Raw genomic sequence first — 20194 nt, 5'->3', positions numbered from 1 at the left:
TTAACGTTACTCATCCATGCTGGGGCATACTGGGTGAATGGTTCCCACCATCCAACGGGCAGGGATTGGGTACTACCCCCACCAGGACCTAGCTAGAGCTTGACAATCCTGTCAGGGGCTCTGTGGGGTCCACCTTGATGCATATGTTTTATCCACACCGTCCATTCATTTTGAAAAATCATTTTAGGTGATTAGATTAAAAATGAAGTAGATCTAATGCTCAAGTGGACCATACCACATGAAACAGTGGGGATTGAATGCCAACCGTTGGAAACCTCTTGGGGGCCACAGAATTTTTGGATCAAGATGATATTTATATATCTCTTCATCCCGGTATATGTGACCTTATGAACAAGTCGGATGCCAAGTAAACATTATGGTGTGCCCTAGGAAGGTTTCAATAGTGGGGATCACTATACCACTGCTTCCTATGGTGTGGTTCACTCTAGCTTTCTATCTGCCTTCTTTTTGGGCCCGTGCCTTAAAATGATCTTTCAAAATAGATAAACAGCTTAGATGAAACATATATATTATGGTGGGCCCCACAGCCCCTGACAGGACTATCTGTATGTAGCTAGGTCCTGGTGTGGGTGGTACCCAATCCACGCACCTATCTAACCATGAGTGCACCCATCTAGGGCTGGCAATGGGCCAGGTTTCTTGCCGGGTCAAGGCCAACTCAAGTCTGGAAATTTGCTAAATTGTCCAAGAATTCCAACCGGAACGTCACTGCATACTCATTTCCACCCAGTACGCAGGCCTAAGCCCAACCCCAACCTGACCCATTTAATTATAATAAGGTCAAGCTCAACCAACCCACCCGGTCACCCCATACTTGATTTTAGTATAGGGATATGAGGTAAAAGGTATGCTAACCTGTGTCGTAAAAAGAGAAGAAAATTAAAAATAAAAATTGTTGGAGCAAAATCAGAACTTAAAAATCAAAGAAAAAAACAGGGGGGGGGGGGCGGGGATTGTTTGGATATATGTTTATATTCTTTTAATATACAGATTTCTTCTTTACTAAAAAAAAAAAAGAAATGTTAAATATAAAATTTTCTTTTAAAAAAATTGTCTATTTCTTTTATTCTTCTACGATAATAATTATAGAAGGGCAGCTTTCCTGTTATGGACAATACAGTCATAAAGAGAGCACCTGGAAAAGTCCTACAGAAAACTAGTATGCAGGAGGGGAGGGAAAGCCATTTCCAATTTTGAAAAATGCATGCTTGTTTCACATGTGTATATAACTCCACCTTGTTAAAATGGTGGAAGAGTCATAAGAACTTGAACCAAAATAGTAATATATACAAACATACGTCATGACCATGTATCTACTACTGTCTATTGATTTGTTTTAAGTTCCAAGCCAAGTTAGACTGGATCAACAGGCCCAGCCCATTAATAATAATGTTGACAGATCGAGTTAGGTAGGGTTCAACCCAAGCCAGACCTATCTACCTTAGCTGACAGCATTTTCTAACCCTTCAAATCAGTCTTTTCAATCATGGTCTAGACAATGACTACTCTGGTCCAACTAGTTAGATATTTACCTAGAAATTTTTAAAAATAAAAGGAATTAACAATTAATCTATGGCCAGCACATCGGACTATTTTAAGTCTTCGATCCTTTTTATCTTCTTTTGCCTTGAATGGCCAATGTCACCACCTTTTTAGCTTGATTAGATCCGAGGTCGAGCTAGGGATTTGTGTTGTGTAATGTCTTTAGTTTGTACTTGGAATTAGGGGTTTGATCGACCAGATCGACCACTCTAGTTGATCAATTGATTGAACCTCGAATTATACAAATTGGCTTCTGGATAGTTTTGGATAGTTTTGATTGATTGAACTATTAGGTTGATTAATCGGTAAAATTCAGAAAAATCCAATTAACTTTTTGAACACCTTTGTGCATGTTTGATTGATTGAACATGCCAGCTCAATTGATCGATGTCGATTGATCGACGCATGTATGAACGGCACGCACAGTTCTGCATATGTGTGCAATTTATTTCCTATTTCGATTGTAACACTATATGTATCAGGTGTAATTAGAATTAGAGTTTTCTAAGACATCAGTAAGGGTTATAGAAGGAAAAAAACAAAAGAAGCTAGGGTTTTAAATAAATTCAAATGGATTCACATAATTATAAGTACATCTATCTCTTATATTTTCATTTTCACGATGAATCGTTATCGCTTTGTGCCATAATTTTTCCTCATAACAGTTTTCTATGTAAAAATCATGTATACCTTTTTCTTTTTTTTCTTTTTTTGTTAGCTTATTAGTACACCCCAATGTCAGTTCACACATCACTGTTAGCCACCCCAATAGGGAATCGATGCCAAGACCTCAGTGTTGAAACGAGGTATCTTTCACTCAGTCTACCACTTAAGTTATGGATCTGAGTGTAAAAATCATGTATACTTGTGCATACTTTATTTGTGTGCTTTTTCGTAGTGTAATTCGTATCGAAGTTTACTTCCGTGTTCCCCAACACTATAGCTATGAGGAGTAGGGCTTGTCCTTAACTCAGCCCATTGCCAAATCCTAGTAGGGTTGGCATTCAGAAAGAGCCCATGACTCCTCTCAAATTGATTCATAATTATATCTGCAGAAAGGCACCTAGATGCACTTCTCGCACCTCATCATCAGTTTCCGAGCGGTCTTTTTTTCTTGAATCTAAACCTAATAGGGGAGGATTTCCAGCAAAGCCACGGGCAACCAGCTGTAGTGATTGTGGGGCTTCCCGTTCTATGTACAATGAGCACATTGTGGTTGGGTGGCCTGAATTTTCACCTTCTATGTATCAAGTCCCTTGCCTTTGGCTCCAGACACCTTTGATCTCACCCCGGACACATGAATGGGTGGTAAGATAGTTATAGAGCGCCTTGAAATAACCTATCTGCCTTCCTCCCTGTCACACCATATAGTCAATATTTTAAGATTTGGATGACTTGGCCACGACTCGTCAAAATCCACTCCGACTTGGTTGGATGAGATCAGGCTCAACTCATGAGTCGCTTGAAAATACAGAGTTACTCGGTTGAGCCAGACAAGTCAAATACGGTTTGAATGAGTCAGCCTGAGCCACCAAGTCTTAAAACCTTGTTTAGCATTGATTTTATGTGATGTGGAGTTGGTTAGCTTGCATATGCAATGATGCTTAAAAACTGACACAAAACGTAGATTAAGGTCCAAATTCCAACAGAAATATCAGATGGCTAATATTTTCTTCTTGGTGCACCTTCTTAGGTTTTGCTCCATTTGGGTTGGCCTGCCTGGCCTGGCTTTGGGCTGGGCTTAGACGTACTCACTTGGCATGCGAGCTAAGCTTATGTTCCGATCAAATTTATGGTAGGGCTTGGTCTCAGGTCATCTTTGCCCCACTCGACCTGGCCCAACTTCATGTGTAACATATGTTGTATCCTGCAAGTATCCTTTTTGGACATTGGTTAGGCAACACGTGTATTGCATGTATACCATTGACTTTTATTTCTTTTGTGCATATGTGCCCACCTAATCAGCGGAGGAAATTTGAAATTTTCACAAATAGAGATTTTTATAAATGCCTAACCAATTTTTCAGGTTCAGGTCGAGCCAGGCCTTGGGTCTTATAGTGTCTGACTGCCCAGCCCAAGTCTGGCCCATTCCAACCCTACCCTCATCCAGAGTGGGTCAGCTACTCGGACAGTCTAACCATGCCATGTCTACGGTTCAAGCATCTCAACCATTTTATAAGACGTGGAAAACTAACAAGTCTATCCGATTTCCTTGCAATGCCTTTTGGAAGATGTCAGCAGAGGAAGAAGCCTGGGCCAGGGTGTCGTAGGATGGCATTCTCAGTGCCAGATCGGAGATGCGGTACGATTGTTTGAGCAGTGGTGAGTCTGATGTCATGCTAAATGGATAATTTCTCTTTATATTTCATCGAAATGGAGAAGCACTTTACAGAGATAGTACAAGCCTAGAAATAGAACAAACCTAATTTAGAAAATTAATATAAAATCTAATGAGGACTAATTACAAATCAAGAATCTATTTACATATTTTTATATCTTATAGAAGATTTGAAGAGCCAAGTAAGCAACATAAACAAACAAAGTACCGGATTTGTATGAGTCCAATTGGTTGGATCACAAGGTAGGGTCAACTTGGCAAATAACTTCCAACCTGTTTAGTCCTTGTGACATCCAACCGTTCTAAAAGTTTGGCTCGACCATGGGAATCATATAGTGATAAAATCAGCACTTTTTACACATCAAGTGGGCCACACCATAGATAACAATGTATAGCCATTGACAAATAGCAAAATACAAGTGTGATTCACTTGAGGAGTGGATGTAGTTGATTTATATCCTCATGATAGGACAATCTATTGGATGGGTTCGATGCCTCATCCACATGAAATGTTGGAAGTTCTTAGGACACACTGGAACTTATAGTCCACCCAATTGGTGTTGAGACCTCTACAGTATAGGAATAACTTCTATTTGTACACACACCCACATCCATAGCTCATCTGGCAGACCGAGTGGAGATACCTCGTTTAAACACTTGAAGTCTTGGTATCGATCCCTAGGAGGGTGGCTAATATGGCGTGTGTACTGACATGGGCGTGTACTAACAAGCTAACCCAAAAAATAAGAAACTTCTATTTGTACACTAGCAATCTACTATACTTGCTCACATATACACCTCTATCTAAAAGGACGAAATACAGGAAAAATATCCCCGCCGATTCCAAAAGCATTTTATAATAAGAGACTACACGATAAGTGTTGAATGTGAAAAATAAAAATCCCTTATTAAATTCCATCAATGAAATCTTATATAAATTGGCTCAATTCATTCGTTGAGATGTGGTAGAGATGATCCAGAGAGAGGAGAGTGGGAGGCACTGTTTGGGTGATGAGTAGGGGTTCAAAAGAGGTCCAAAATGGGCAAAAAGCTACTATGTAGGTGTCTGCTTTAAAAAAAGAAAAAGAAGAAGAATTTATTACTAAAGAAGTTCACTGAAGTATCCAAATTAGTGTTAGGATTAGAAATATCTGATCATCCCTTCCATAGATATGGGTATCTTATCTCTATTTTCCTTCTCACATTTTATTCCAGCTTATACACTATTTCACACATTTCGTTTTACCTTTTCAGTGTTTACTTTTTTCTAATTTTCCTTTCTTTACAGCTTGTGTTGAGTTAATTGGCTCCATGAAGCAATTTCAAATATAACCTCATTAAAATTTAGTCAAAATTCTCAAAAAAAAATAAAAAATAATAAAAATCTTATAAACTGCACATAATATGAGTGGAAAGCGGTGGCTAATCTCCTTCTTTTTCTATTATCAAGGCCTTTACTTGCAATTTTCAATTGCATATCAATGTAATAGTCACTTAAATGGAAAAAATCTCACGACTCGATCTTAGAGCAACTTTATGATTTCTATCCAATTGTAAATTCTGAACTCCATTAACTATGGCGGCTCCAAACTTACATAAATTATCACAGTAACCATATGATTTTAGAAGCACGTACTATTAATTTTTAGCCACTTAGATGAAGGGTCAAAATAAGCCGATGCTCTAAAATCAACATGCAAATGTCAAATTAATAAGAGGTGCGGATTGCCAATGAACTTAAGCAGGACCACTAATAGGACAGTTTGGATTGATGTAATATGCCTACATTGGCTACATGGGTTGGGTCCGATCCTGGAGTGGCCCATCAGATCAACTTTCCTGAGCATGAAGGCATATTTGCCACGTGCACCATGCATGACTAAGAACCGTTAAGAATTTCTAATTCGTGAGGAGAGAGGATTAGGTGTTACCCTTACCGTGGGGCCCACTGTGCTAATGTGTTGTATATCCACGCTGTCCATCAAAAATTTATGCAAATCTAAATCTCAGGTGGACCACACCATAGAAAACAGTGGTGATTGAGTGCCTCACAATTAAAAATTCCAAAGGGCCCATCGTTCGTAATGTTTATTTGCAGGTTAGGTTGATCCAAAACTTGTAGCCCACGAATTTTTTATTTTTTATTTTTAATGATTATTCACCACTGTTTCTATTGGTATGGTCCATATGAGATTTGAATTTTCTTATTATCTAAGTGACGTCCTAAAAATGAGATGGAAAAACACATGAATGACATGGATATACAAAAATAAAAAAATAAAAAAACATCGAGGTGGGCTCCACACGGTTAGGGTAATACGGGAGCGGATTGGATACTGAACACTTCAGTAGGCAAAACGCTACTGAAGTGACTTGGTGAAATATAATTGGTTGAATATTAATAGCATGTTCCCTTATAATTAATGCTCCTTTCCTTTCAGACGTCTGTCTCCGTTTGCTCATGCACGCACTCGACCACGTAATGGTAAACTTTATTTTCAAGTCTTTTTTGTTTTTGTGCTCCCTGCTGAAGTGACGTCACCATGTATCCACACCGTCCATCCATTTCTTGATATCATTTTAGGGCATATTCCAAAGGGTGAGAAAGATCCAAATTTCAAGTGCACCCCCCTGTAGAAAACAATGGAGATTGAACGCCTACCATTAAAACTTCTCTGGGTCACAGAAGCTTCCGATCAAGTTAATATTTATGCTATACCGTATTCCATGTCTTTTTCAACTTATAAAAAGGTTGGATCTCAAATAAACATCAGGGTCGGCTCCAAGAAGGTTTCAATGATGGCCGTCTCCTCTCACTGTTTTCTATGGTGGGGTCCACTTAAACTTTGGATCTGCCTGATTCTTTTACTTACTCCCTAAAATGATCTCTCCAAATGGATGGATGGTGTTGATACAACACTTACATCATGGTGGGCCCAAAGAACTTAGTGACGTAACATCCGTTTGGTTCAGAAGCCAACCAGCATCCTTTTCCAATACGTTTCCAACTGCGGCCAAGGCCATCCGCATGAACTTCCTTCCACGGCAAAATAGGTGGGGCACACAATGATATTTGTGAGAAATCCACTCTATCCATCATTTTTTTCATATCATCTGATAATGTAGGCTAAAAAATGAGGCAGATCTAAAACTCATGTGGGCCGTACGGCTTGGAAACAGTAAGTGGGGGAATTCTGTGGTTGAAAATTTCCTGGGTCTACCGTGATGTATATATGTCATCCACATGGTTCATGAGGTCATTCCTATTGGGATGAGCTGAAATTAAAAAAATCATTAACATAATCCAAAGCTTTTGTGGCCACTTGAATATTTCAACGGTGGAAGCTTAATACTCACCTTTTCCTATTGTGTGGCCCACTAGAAGTTTGGATCAATATCATTGCTAGGTCTATATTGTAACATAATCTAGAAAAACTGATGGCCGGGATAGATTTATCAAAAACATTATGGTGTGTGCCACCTAGACATGTTACTACTTTTAATACTCATGTGACCGCATTTTTTGTAATTTGCGGAGGATGTGACTTTTAATTCTTTAAATTAAATAGAGTTGGGGCGCAGGTTGGCTACTGAACGAGACGGTAACTATTCTTGTTGCCGATGTCACGTCACCGCGTTCTTTGGGCCCACCATGATGTATGTGTTGCATCCACACCATCCATCTATTTGGAGAGATCATTTTAGGGAGTGATCAAAAGAATTAGGCAGATCCAAAGTTCAAGTGGACCCCACCACAGAAAATAGTAGGAGGTGACTGCTACCGTTGAAACCTTCCTGGGGCCGACCATGATGTTTATTTGAGATCCAACCTTTTTATAAGCTAGAAAAGACGTGGAGTAAGGTAAAGCATAAACATTAGCTTGAGCAGAAGCTTTTGTGGCCCAAAGAGGTTTTAATGGTAGGCATTCAATTTCTATTGTTTTCTATGGTGGCGTACACTTGAAATTTGGATCTTTCTCACTGTTTGCATCATGGCTTAAAATGATATCAAGAAATGGATGGATGGTGTGGATACAATACATACATCATAGTGGCAGCCATGGAAAGTGGTGATGTCATTTTATTAGGGGACAGAAGAAAAGAAATGAGTTGAAAATAACGTTTATCCCTCATTTGGTCGAGTGCGTGCACCGGCAAACGGAGAGAGCCGTCTAACGGAACTCCAAATAAAAGAGCATTAATTGTGAGGGAACACGCTCATGACATTCAACCAACTGAATTTCACCACGTCACTTTAGTAGCGTCTTGGCTACTGAAGCGTTCAGTATCTAATCCGCTCCCGGGTAATACCCATTGAGGTATTATCGGGTAACAGCTAATCCGCTCCCCTCAAATTATCTTTCTCACCTGATGGAATACATATAAAGTTTATATGGTGGGCCCTACATGGTTTGGGTGTTTTGCACAGCTGCATAAAACAGGAGTTGCAGAAGATTTTCAGTCCGATCTGAACCGTTACTTCACGCCACAAGAAGGTAAATGATATTTCAACCCCTAAAGCTGATCGATTGAACCGCATGTAGAAGATCATCTAGACCAACTTACACCTTTTTAGGGTGGAAATATCAATTTCAGGGTGTGGAAATAACACTCCTCTCTAGGAATAATATATAAATACTGAGAAATGATCTGTGTTGGCAAAGTGTACGGAAATCTTCTCATGTACATGGTTGCACTTGGACTCGTTGACATCTACATCTCTTATCCCGAAGGTCCGCTAGGCCCAGTCCAATCTGTTTGCCTAAAAACTAGAAGAATCGGATGATCAAAACCATTCATTCAGAGACATGTACACTGGATGGATGGGATTACTTGAAGAAGATGGGTCTTTAGGACCATCTGCTTGCTGTCGACTTTTTTACAATTTAGCATAAGAAGAGTGGACTGAACATAATAGACGGTCCAGATTGATGATGCGAATGCTAAGTAATCTAAATTTCAACTATCTGTAATAGAAGGCTTCCATACACTCAGCGCAGTATCATTTCTCTTGAATAATGAGACATCTTAATTCTTAACAGGCACCTTCTGGCCTTATCTTTACTTACGGCGCACATTAGCAACCCCAGGATAGCAAATTCGATTTAGTTCATCCAATGAGCGTGTGCCACGTGTCTATACCATCCGATAGACTAGATTCCTCCAGCTTAGCTCCGGAATCCAAAGTTCATCATTCTTAATTAAATGATGATTAAAATAAAGAAAGGAGGGGATTATTACCAGTAACCCACGCCCATTGAGTCCGGATCATCTGTTACCCCTGTTCGGCGTCCGAAGCTTTATTTTGTTTTTTTTTTTAAAACTGAGTGGTGACGTGGACCAATGAGGATTAGGGTAACAGGAAATCCCTGTTCACCAGCTAACAGAGGATCCCGACTCACGCCGATTTGGGGGGCTTGACGTCATATCCCTTCTTTGATAGGACGTCATTAACTTGAAGCACCACTCCTGTGTTCCAGTTGCTACACTTGACATTGTGTATCAGACACCTTCCACCGTCCGTTGGTGGTGGGCCACCAGTAACCTTATTCAAATCCAAATTTCAATTCCCATAATACTTTTCAAAAATATAAAAGGGAAATGTGCACAGGGATTCAAAACTTTAAAATAGACTATGTATAGAGGCAGTAGGTACACAATATGTACACCTAGATCCATAGCTCAATGGCAGATTGAGTGGAGATACCTCGCTTCAACACTGGAGGTCTTGGCATTGAATCCCTAACAGGGGGGGCTAACATGGAGTGTGTGTACCACACATGGGTGTCCACTAACAAGCTAACCCCAAAAAAAAAAGTATATAATCTATTGAGTTTTTTCAAAATAAGAAAAAAAACAAATTAATTTATAAAAGAAAATTTTGGAATAAGGGCTTTAGGTTGAAATTCACACCCTAATATGCATTAGCATTCAAAACCTCTTCATTTGAATTTGAAATGGAGGAATGTCATTGTTAAAAAGACACCACCATTATTGAAAAGACATCATAAGGTGTGAATACTGTCTTAAATATTACGACATCGTAACGTGCCTTAAGTTTATGTTTAAGTGATTCATTTTTTATTTTCCGCCTCAACCCTAATAGAATCTCCTGTACCAATTCTAGTACATTCCATGAGTTTTATTTAGTTTTCCTCAGCAATATGGTGCAACTAGGGTGTTGGGTTGAGTTGATGGCCCGCCCAACCGCACTTCAAGAGAACCTAACTTGCAACATAACCCACTTGAATTCTAACCCAAGGTAACCAACTTAAACCAGGCACAAAGTTCTCTATGCTTGTCTCAACTTGACCTGAATATATATATGTTATTATTTCCGACCCAACATAACCTAACCCGAGTTTGCTCATCTCAAACCTGACCCTAGTTCAAATCGACCTTAATAAAGTAAACCCTAATTAAACAGGCAGATACTACTCCGAAATTTTCTTTGGCTCTTTTCTGGTAGGTTCCTATGATAGGCGGACCTTGCCTCTTTTTTTTGTTGATAGGTCCATCCAAATTTCTCATGTATATTTTCTCCAATTAATATGAATATAAAGAAGAGCTGATTTTATTATTATTATTATTATTTTAAAAAAAGGTAGATACTGCTCCCCAACCGCAGCTCGTCCATTTAGGTGCTGAGTATATAAGCATCTATATATATACTGTATACCTACACAAATAGTTTTTCAAAAGCATCCAACTTTCAATATTTAATGATAATGGCATTTTGGTATTTGAAGGGGGTGGCTATTTAGAAACCTACTGCTAACATTTTTACTTTCAAAAATGCTCATTGTAGCATAGCATGTAGTCACACATGTATGAAATGGCGGGCATGTGGAGCAACCTGCAGTCCTTTTGGTATGGCCTGTCGGTCAGCTAAGATGCGACATGTTGGGCTAGGTTCAAGCCAATGTCTTATGGGCAGGCCATGATAGGACAGACCCGAGTTGGACAATGTCTGATATTGGTCACATATATATCACACTTGCACATGAATGAAATGCTTAATAGACCAAGCCCGGGCTTAATAATCTTTGCATATTTTGATTTAGTGAGGCTCAGGTGCTCAGGTCTGCTGACCCTGACCGGACCCTGCCAGAGCTATCCACACCAGTTTGGATGAAACATAACCATATAATAACGATGTCAAGGCAGATTGAACTGTTTGATTTCCATTTTGATTCTGGATTCACATTTTTTTTCTTTTTAGCCATCCATTTATGGTCACCACTTGGAATCATCTGACAAAAGTGGCATTGCCACATGCCTACTCGGATGGTCTGAATTGGTGTGCATGTATGATTTTTATTTATTTATTTATTTTATTTTATTTTTTATTTTTTAACGGTGAATGAAAAGAAAGGCCTATCCTTAAGTTAGACCATTCCGTCGAAAAATAAAAATAAAAAAATTTCATGAAAATGTTGAGCAGACAATAAGGCTACTTGTGTGGAAAATTCAAATATATTTCATGTGAAAACAAGTACACACCATCAGGGTTGTGAACATGACAGCCACGGAGATTAGGTTTTACAAGTTAATTTAAATATGCTAAGCTAGTTTTTTTTACTTCTAATTTAGTGCCTGTTGTAGTTTATTTTGATTACTATATTGCAAATATCTGTTAACGTGTTAATTACTTAATTTGCTAATGTGAACGGAAACTTGGTCGTTGACAGTGCTCCAAAACTCTTTATCTTAAATGAACCAGTAGCTTCTGAACACGTTTTCGATTGCCGAGAAACAATGCTGGGCATGCGTTGTTTGTTTCATTTGCTACTATATAATAATTTCTATGGTGTTTGGCCCGTCAAGTAATGCCCTGGTGCTTGTTTGGTTAAAAAATTAGAGGAGAGAGAGAGAGAGAGAGAGAGAGAGAGAGAGAGAGAGAGAGAGAGTTCAAAGCACCTGGACCTTGCCATTGCATTATTTGTAATTATATAAGCATATGAAAATGCAAAAAGATTAAGATACATCATTGATTAAGATTAGCAACATGCAAGGGACTATTCCTTTAGGGGCTTAAATGATTAACAAATAACAACCATTTGATCTTGAAGACATGATTTTCACGTGCTAGGGGACCACCTTGCCAAATTGAAAAACTGAGATTGGTTACATGATGGACCACAGAACTAGTAGGCATCTGAGCTTGCATGTCATGCCCTTCAATCAAGTTCAGAAGCGGTTTTAATATTCTCTTGACAAAATAAATGAAAGCAATTCATACTTCTCCAATGACACTTCGGTAAGTGGTCCAGGTTCCAAGAGAAAAAATTAGATGGTTACTACCATCTTCTCAGTATAAGTTTGAATTATGGGCCATCCGAACGGCCTTAATTACGTTACCATAAAACTATGCCATTTGTATGGCTGAACAGTCATCACCACTTTCAGAATGGTGGTTAAACTATCATCAACCCCTTTGATGGGGTATATATAGACAATATCAATGGGAAAATGATATGGTAGATCCAGGACAACCGAATATAGTAGAGTTATTTCTCGACGGTACGGGTGTAGAGAGATGCATGCATGCAGGGAAAAAGGTACTATGAGGTCATCATGTGAAGCTTCCCATGAGGTTGAGCTCTATGGCCCCCACCTTGAACTGCAGCGGAAATCCATCTCATTAATCACATGCACCCTTCCATGATGAGCCATGGGCCTCAAAATCAGGCCAATTCAGGACTTAGGTGAGCCACACCATAGATAACGGTTGAAAATAGATGATCGCCCATTGAAACTTTCCTATCATATATAGGGTCAAGTGAGACATAGATTACAAATCCATCTGATCCATTATGTGTGTCCCACTTGGATGAGAGGTCACACTAAATTTTAGGCCATTTCAAAACTTAGGTGGGCCCCACCAAGTGCTTTAAGATATTTTAAGCATGATTTCTTATGATTTCAGATGCTGTGGCCCACTTGAGTTCTGGATGCGACTGATTTTTGGCAAATCTCATTACCTAAAAGGATCCATCAAATGCATGGCCTAGATTTCCGTCACACATCACGGTGGCTACAGAACTGGACCTCATTGTACTTTTTCCCTATGTATGAATGGGGTGGGTCCGTTCAGTTGGTTCTCTCCATGGGTATAAAATAATTCAAAACAACAATAATCCCAGTAATGCAATCCAACCAATCAGTGTCCTTCAAATCAACGGCAGAGAACAAAAACTGTCAACGAATGAAATGACTATTACACCACAAGGACACATGGTTGCGCATGCACATAAATATATATATACACATAACCCTTTTTAACTCTTTGCAATTTATTCATGAATTGATTTGTTATTTCATGTTTCTCTTTTGGATCACCAACTTAAATTCAAGATAAAAATTTACTAACTTAATCCAAACCATTCAAATCTTGCGGCCCAATATAGTGGGGCACAGCCCTAAATTAATAAGACTGATTGGATAACAGTGGCCCCAAATAAATGTACATCTAATCATTGAATTGGGATCGTTGATTTCTTTCATAGTAACTGTCCAGTTGATCTGCCCCCAAGTGGTAGGTAGGATCCTCTATGGGTTGCGGCAGATTTTGATTGGGCCCCATGTTTTGCGCGTTTTTGGATGAGCTGCATGTAAACGGGGGTAAGTAATCATTCACTCGGACGCGGATTAGATACTGACAGGTTGAGTAGCGAGAGTGGCTACTGAAGTGACGTCACCAAGTTCTGTGGACCGCACCATTATGTATGTGTTCTATCCACAACGTCCATCCATTTGGAGATATTATTTTAAGGTATGAATCATAGAATGAGGCAGATCCAAATATTTAATGGGCCACACCACAGAAAACAGTGGGAAGATTGATTCCCACCGTTAAAACCTTCCTAAGGCCCACCAGTATGTTTTTTCGAAATCCAACCTGTTCAAAAGTTATAAAAGACACTAAAAAAGGTAAAACACAAATATCAGCTTGATCGAAAACTTTCGTGGCCTTTAGAAGTTTTTAACGGTGGCATCACTCTCCCCACCATTTTGTTGGTGGGGTCACTGGAGCTTTGTATGTGACTCATTCTTTGGTTATTACACTAAAATTATCTCTATAGACGTATGGACGGCGTGGATACAAAAAATACATTATGGTGGGGTCCACAGAACCTGGTGACGTCACTTCAGTAGCAGTCTCGCTACTCAACCTGTCAGTAGCCAATCCGCGCCCCATTTCACTCACCTCGTTTTTCTTCTTCGGATGATCGTAGACCACGTCTTGGTGCCTTGACTAAAATGCCCATTTATTGCTGAAGGGGAAATTGTGGGGCCATGGGTATTTTCGTCACTGGAAGATCATCCAGGACACTCTTCAGGTGGGGTCCACCGTGTATGTGAATCCATTAATCTCATCGCCCGATCACTACATTTTGAGCAAAATGACCACCGGTCCACATCCAAGGTACAGGTGTGGCCACCTGATGATTAGACTTGCCTGATTTTGAGCTAGGGCACAAAGAAGGTGGGCCATCCAATCAACGGATCTTCTGGAGAGTAACCACTCGACTGGGTTGCCCCTTAATTAGAACAAGATGGCGATACTACCCTTTGACTAAGGATCGAAAATCCAATCGTATCCGTACAGTGCGGACCACAACATCTTAGTCTCTGGTCAATGGTCAAATAAGAAGAAGATGCGACCATTTGGAACGAGAAAAAAAAATAATAATAATAATGCTTTCTAGAATTCCAGGTACATCACGAGATTTTGATCCGATGCTTAGGCCATTTCCCGATATTTTGACTGGTGGCATTTGATTCGTCTTGAGATTGAAAATTATGTTTGCTTGGAGGGAGAGGATTAGGTGCGGCACCAGCTGGCCTCACCCAAGACGGTGTTGCCCATTGCGCCGGGCGCACCTTAATCTATTTATTCTATACCCACGCGGTCCATCCATTTTCGCCGGATCAATTTAGGACACGATCATACAAATGAAGCAGATCCAATTCTCATGTAGACTATACCATAAGAAGAAAATGCTGATTGACCATTAATGGGTCATATAATTTTTGGATTAAGCTAATATTTGTTTTTTCTCTTCATCTAGATCTATATGGACCATACCATAAGAAAAAGGGTGATTCACTATTAATGAGCTATGTAAGTTTTAGGTCAAGTTAATATTTATTTATTTTTTCTTTGTTCAAACCTTTATCAATTTTGGATTAAAAGAATTTTTTTAAAAAAATTGAAAAATCTATAAAAACTAGTTTTTTCTTTGTTAACTAACTTATGTCAATTGGGTTTAATTTTATTATACATCGGGTAATTTTTAAGAAAACAAAGTTTTTAATAGTAGGGCATTCATTCACCATTGTTTCTTATCGTATGGTCTGCCAAAGATTTGGATCTTCATTTTTTGGGTTCATGCCCTAAAATGGCTTGAAAAAATGGATAGACGGTGTGGATATATAATACAAACATCAAGGTGGGCCCCATGGTAAGGGCCGCACCATCTTGGGTAAGGCCAGGCCACAGCTAAACCAGTCCATTGCTCAAATCCCGATGCACTGGAATTGAATAGGTCAGAAGACTAAGAACTCTAGCAGTTTGAATTTTTTTAATGGACGGAGGATGCCAAAAAACGGCAAATTGAATGTTTTGAACCGTTTAATCATATAAAGGTTGTAGTGACCATTCATGTCCAAAGCAAAACACACAAATTATAGAACCATAAAACTAATGCAATAAATAGCTTTTATTTGTTGAATTTCCACATTAAAAAGTGAGACTCGCCATTTTAGTGATTTAGATCATCTTAAGATGATCCAAATTCACAATCTTAACCATGGAATTGTAACGAGATCGGGATGAGATGGAACATGGATTCCTGCAACCCGTGGAAGTTCCTGCAATCGGAAGGTGGGATTCAATATGATGTTTACTGAGAAATTCACCCCATCTAATCTTCCTGTCAACTTCTGGTAGGACATGAGCTAAAAAAATATGACTGATCAAAAACTTAAGTGGGCTTTCTGTAAGGAAAAAGTGGAGAGGCCAGGAATGCCGACTGTTAAACTTTCTAGAGTCCACTGTGATGTTTATATGATATCCAAACGGTAAAAAAATTACTAAAATACCAGCCTCTGTTGTACCCTATTTTTTAAAACCATTTTTGGAACATCCAGTAAGGAGCAAACATATGTCATTGCAGGAAAAGATATATCATGCGGAAGGTCTTTGATGGGGTGCGCCCAAGATGCTAGGAGTGCAGTGGAGGGATTCTTAGAATGGCCGACATGGCTCGACCGAGAAGCCAATGAAGAATACGGCCCAGAATCCAGCTGCAAGATGAGGCCGAGAGACTTAAAGAGTAGCTGAGAGGCAAGACGCAGCCGAGTTCAAGAGAAGAGGAATGGCCAAAAAGAAAATGTACCAAGGAAAATATTCGTAAAAGTGACATGATTACTCCTTGATTGCCATAACCATCTAATAAAGAAGAGACTTTTGGAGAATAGCTATAGAAGAAATCTCTTAATCTATCTTAAGAATAGTGATAATTTCTTAGTCAAAATGAATGAACGCGGTAGATTTCTCACAAACATAACGATGAGTAGCCACCTTTGCCCACAAATGTCGCAGATAATCCGGTCCCTATAGATGGGCCATGAGAATGATCTCTCCATAGATGGGAATATTCAAGAGGAAGACCAAACATAGATTGCCACGAGAAGATCACTCCATGAAAACTAATCCTAACATCCATTAGTTGGCAAGTCAAACAATGAATTCGTGTGCCTCATAGTCAGGTATCACGCCTATGGCCAATCCACAGTGGGGACTACCTCTTGAATGGTTGTTACATGGCCTTAACCCTAGGAGCAGAACTCCAATTTGTGCTCCTGCTTTTATGTTACAAGTCTCTTAAGAGAGGATGAGAATCCTACTTGGACACTTGCGACTAGAAATATGGTACATGGGCATGATCCAGGCCATCCATCAGCAGGCCCTACCGTGAAAGAGTTTTGGATCAAAATTCTATGTGGTCCACTTGCATTTGGATCGCAGTTGTACATGGAAGAAAATAGACCTCCGGTCACTTTTTTTTGGCTATCTAGTTTTTCCATGCATTGTCCACTCATTGAGCAGACCAGCTGTGTTTTTCATGAGAACCGATGACGGACGGATGGAAGTAGGCTGACTTGTATTCTACCACATCTTTCCTGTCAAACCAGCCAATTTCATAGATCATCCGTACCATTGGAAGGCTAGGCCCCATGATGAAGATAAACTTGTACAAAAAATCAGGCCATTGCACTCATCAAATGGGCTACGCTGATGGGTTCAGTAACTAACCTGGTGGGTCAATATATAGAAGTGGACCACCTTAACTATAGGGGGCGTTTGGTGCATGAGTTTAAATGGGATTTGGTGGGAGTGGGTTTTAAGATCCCATTACATAAGGTATGGGTTGTGAAATCCTTTCTTGGAATCAATGCCGGGTAAGGGTTTCGGCAATCCTACTTTGGGTTTCGTATAGCTAGTGGTTGGTGCTAGGTGGATCCCACCATGATGTATGTATTTTATCCATGCCATCCATCCATTTTGAAATATAATTTTAGGGCTTGATCCCAAAAATGAGGTAGATATAAATCCTGAGTGGACCACACCATGGGAAAATAGTAGTGATTGAATTACACCATTAAAAACTTCCTAGGGCCAACTGTGCGGTCCACTTGAGATTTGGATCAAACTCCATTTTGGGCTTATACCATAAAATGACATGGAAGAATGGGTGGACGGCATGGATGAAACACATACATCATGGTGGGGTCCACGGGGCACCGACCGGTAGTGACAAGATGAGTAGCCAATCTGTTTCCCAAATATGAAGTGGGATGGCCTCCAAGCCATGTGATTATACGACAATCCCTGACACAGTGTAATCATTACATTTTGGTAACTTTATCCCACTTAAACCCATATAATCATATGCTCCAAACACCCCCATAGTTCATCCAAACTGACCATTGTATACGCAACTTTTTACACGGTTTCTTTTTTGAAGAGTCCAAAACTTATCTTCCCAACTTAGACGTTGGACGTATGGACAGAGCATTTGAGGACAAAAATACCCCTACTATATGGGCAACTTTTCACTAGACCAAAATACCCCTACCTTCCTTTCGGAAGTGGATCGGTTGGTGTGCGAAGACGAGCACTGACGCTCCTTGAACTCCGAGTTGTACGAACGGTTCAAAAAGATCAAAGTTAAATGAGCCTCACAGTTATGTATTTATTATATCCACAACGTTCATCCATATTTCAAGATCATTTCAGAGCATTATAAAAAAAAAAAAAAATCATATCCAGAGATCAACTGACCACACCACCACAAATAGCAGCAGGGAAATTGATTTTCACTATTAAAAATTTCGTAGGGCCCACCATAATGTTTATTTTCCATCCAATCTATTCATAAGGTCTTAAAGACCTGGATGAAGAGGAAAAACAAATTTCATATTGATCCAAAACTTCTCTGACCCCTAAAAGGGTTTCAATGGTAGACATTAAATTCCCCATTGCTTTTTACAGTGTGGTCCTCTTGATAGTTAGATCTGTCTTATTTTTCGTCTCAATCCTTAATACAAGCTCACCAAATGGATGGACGATTTGGATATAACACATACCTCATGATAAGAGCAACGCAAACTGAAAATTCAGCAAGGTAAATTGGAAATTAAGCGGGGCAAACTAGAAATTGAGCGGGGTAAACTGAAAATTGAGTGGGGCAAACTCGAAATTGAGCGAGGCAAACTAGAAATTAAGCGGGGCAAACTGGAAATTGAGCGGGATAAACTAGAAATTGAGCGGGACAAATTGGAATTTGTAAAATCATGTTTGGTGGACCATGAAATTGTAATCAACGGACCAAATTCACAACGGATGTCATTCACTTGTACACATATATAACTAAAATGTCACATGTAAATGGTGTATATGGATGAACGACATAAATAAATGGATGCATCAATGTGAGACCCACATGTGCAATGGATTTTAAAATCTACGAAAATCTTACATGGACCAAATGCATACATCAATTTGCCCTGCTCAATTTCTAGTTTGCCCCGCTCAATTTTCAGTTTGCCCCGATCAATTTTCAGTTTGCTCCACTCAATTTTTAGTTTGCCCCGCTCAATTTTCAGTTTGCCCCGCTCAATTTCTAGTTTACCTCGCTCAATATTTAGTTTGCCTCCCTCAATTTCTATTTTGTTCCGCTTAATTTCTAGTTTTTCCCGCTCAATTTTCAGTTTGTCCCACTCAATTTATAGTTTGCCCTGTTCAATTTTCAGTTTGCCCCGCTCGATTTTCAGTTTACCCCGCTCACTTTCTAGTTTGTCTTGCTCAATTTTCAGTTTTCCCCGCTCAATTTCTAGTTTCCATCGCTCAATATTCAGTTTGCCCCGCTCAATTTCTAGTTTCCACCGCTCAATATTCAGTTTGTCCTACTCAATTTCTAGTTTGCCCCGCTTAATTTTCAGTTTGCCTCACTCAATATTCAGTTTATTCTGCTCAATTTATAATTTGCCCTACTCAATTTTCAGTTTGCCCCGCTCGATTTCTAGTTTGCCTAGCTCAATTTTCAGTTTGCCCCACTCAATTTCTAGTTTGCCCCGCTCAATTTTCAGTATGCACTGCTTAATTTATAGTTTGCCCCGCTCAATTTTCAGTTTACCCTGCTCAATTTTTAGTTTGTCACGCTCAATTTTCAGTTTGCCCCGCTCAATTTCGAGTTTGTCGCGCTCAATTTTCAGTTTACCCCGCTCAATTTCTAGTTTGCCCCGATCAATTTTCAGTTTGCCCTGCTTAATTTTAGTTTGCCCTGATCAATTTCAGTTTGCCCCGCTTAATATTCAGTTTGCTCCACTCAATTTTCAGTTTACCTCGCTTAATTTATAGTTTGCCTAGCTCAATTTTCAGTTTGCCCTGCTCAATTTCTAGTTTGCCTCGCTTAATTTTCAGTTTACCTTACTCAATTTTCAGTTTGTCCCGCTCAATTTTTAGTTTGCCTCACTCAATTTTTAGTTTGCCTAGCTCGATTTTCAGTTTGTCTCGCTCAATTTCTAGTTTGCCCTTCCAATATCAGATAAATGGATCTATGGCTACAGAATATTAGATGTGGCTACGGATTATAACTGTAGTCTTATGTAGCGTAGCCATTGCTTCAATAAAATTGACAACTTTAAACGCAGGGGTATTTTTGTCTTCAATTTTCTATCCATACAGCTTTGGTTTAGATTGGGAATGTAAGTTTGGGACTC

The sequence above is a fragment of the Magnolia sinica genome, chromosome 3 (genome assembly GCF_029962835.1).
Source record: "Magnolia sinica isolate HGM2019 chromosome 3, MsV1, whole genome shotgun sequence".
Lineage (NCBI taxonomy): Eukaryota > Viridiplantae > Streptophyta > Magnoliopsida > Magnoliales > Magnoliaceae > Magnolia > Magnolia sinica.
The sequence above is the reverse complement of the archived record's forward strand: the minus strand, read 5'-3'. Positions refer to the sequence as shown.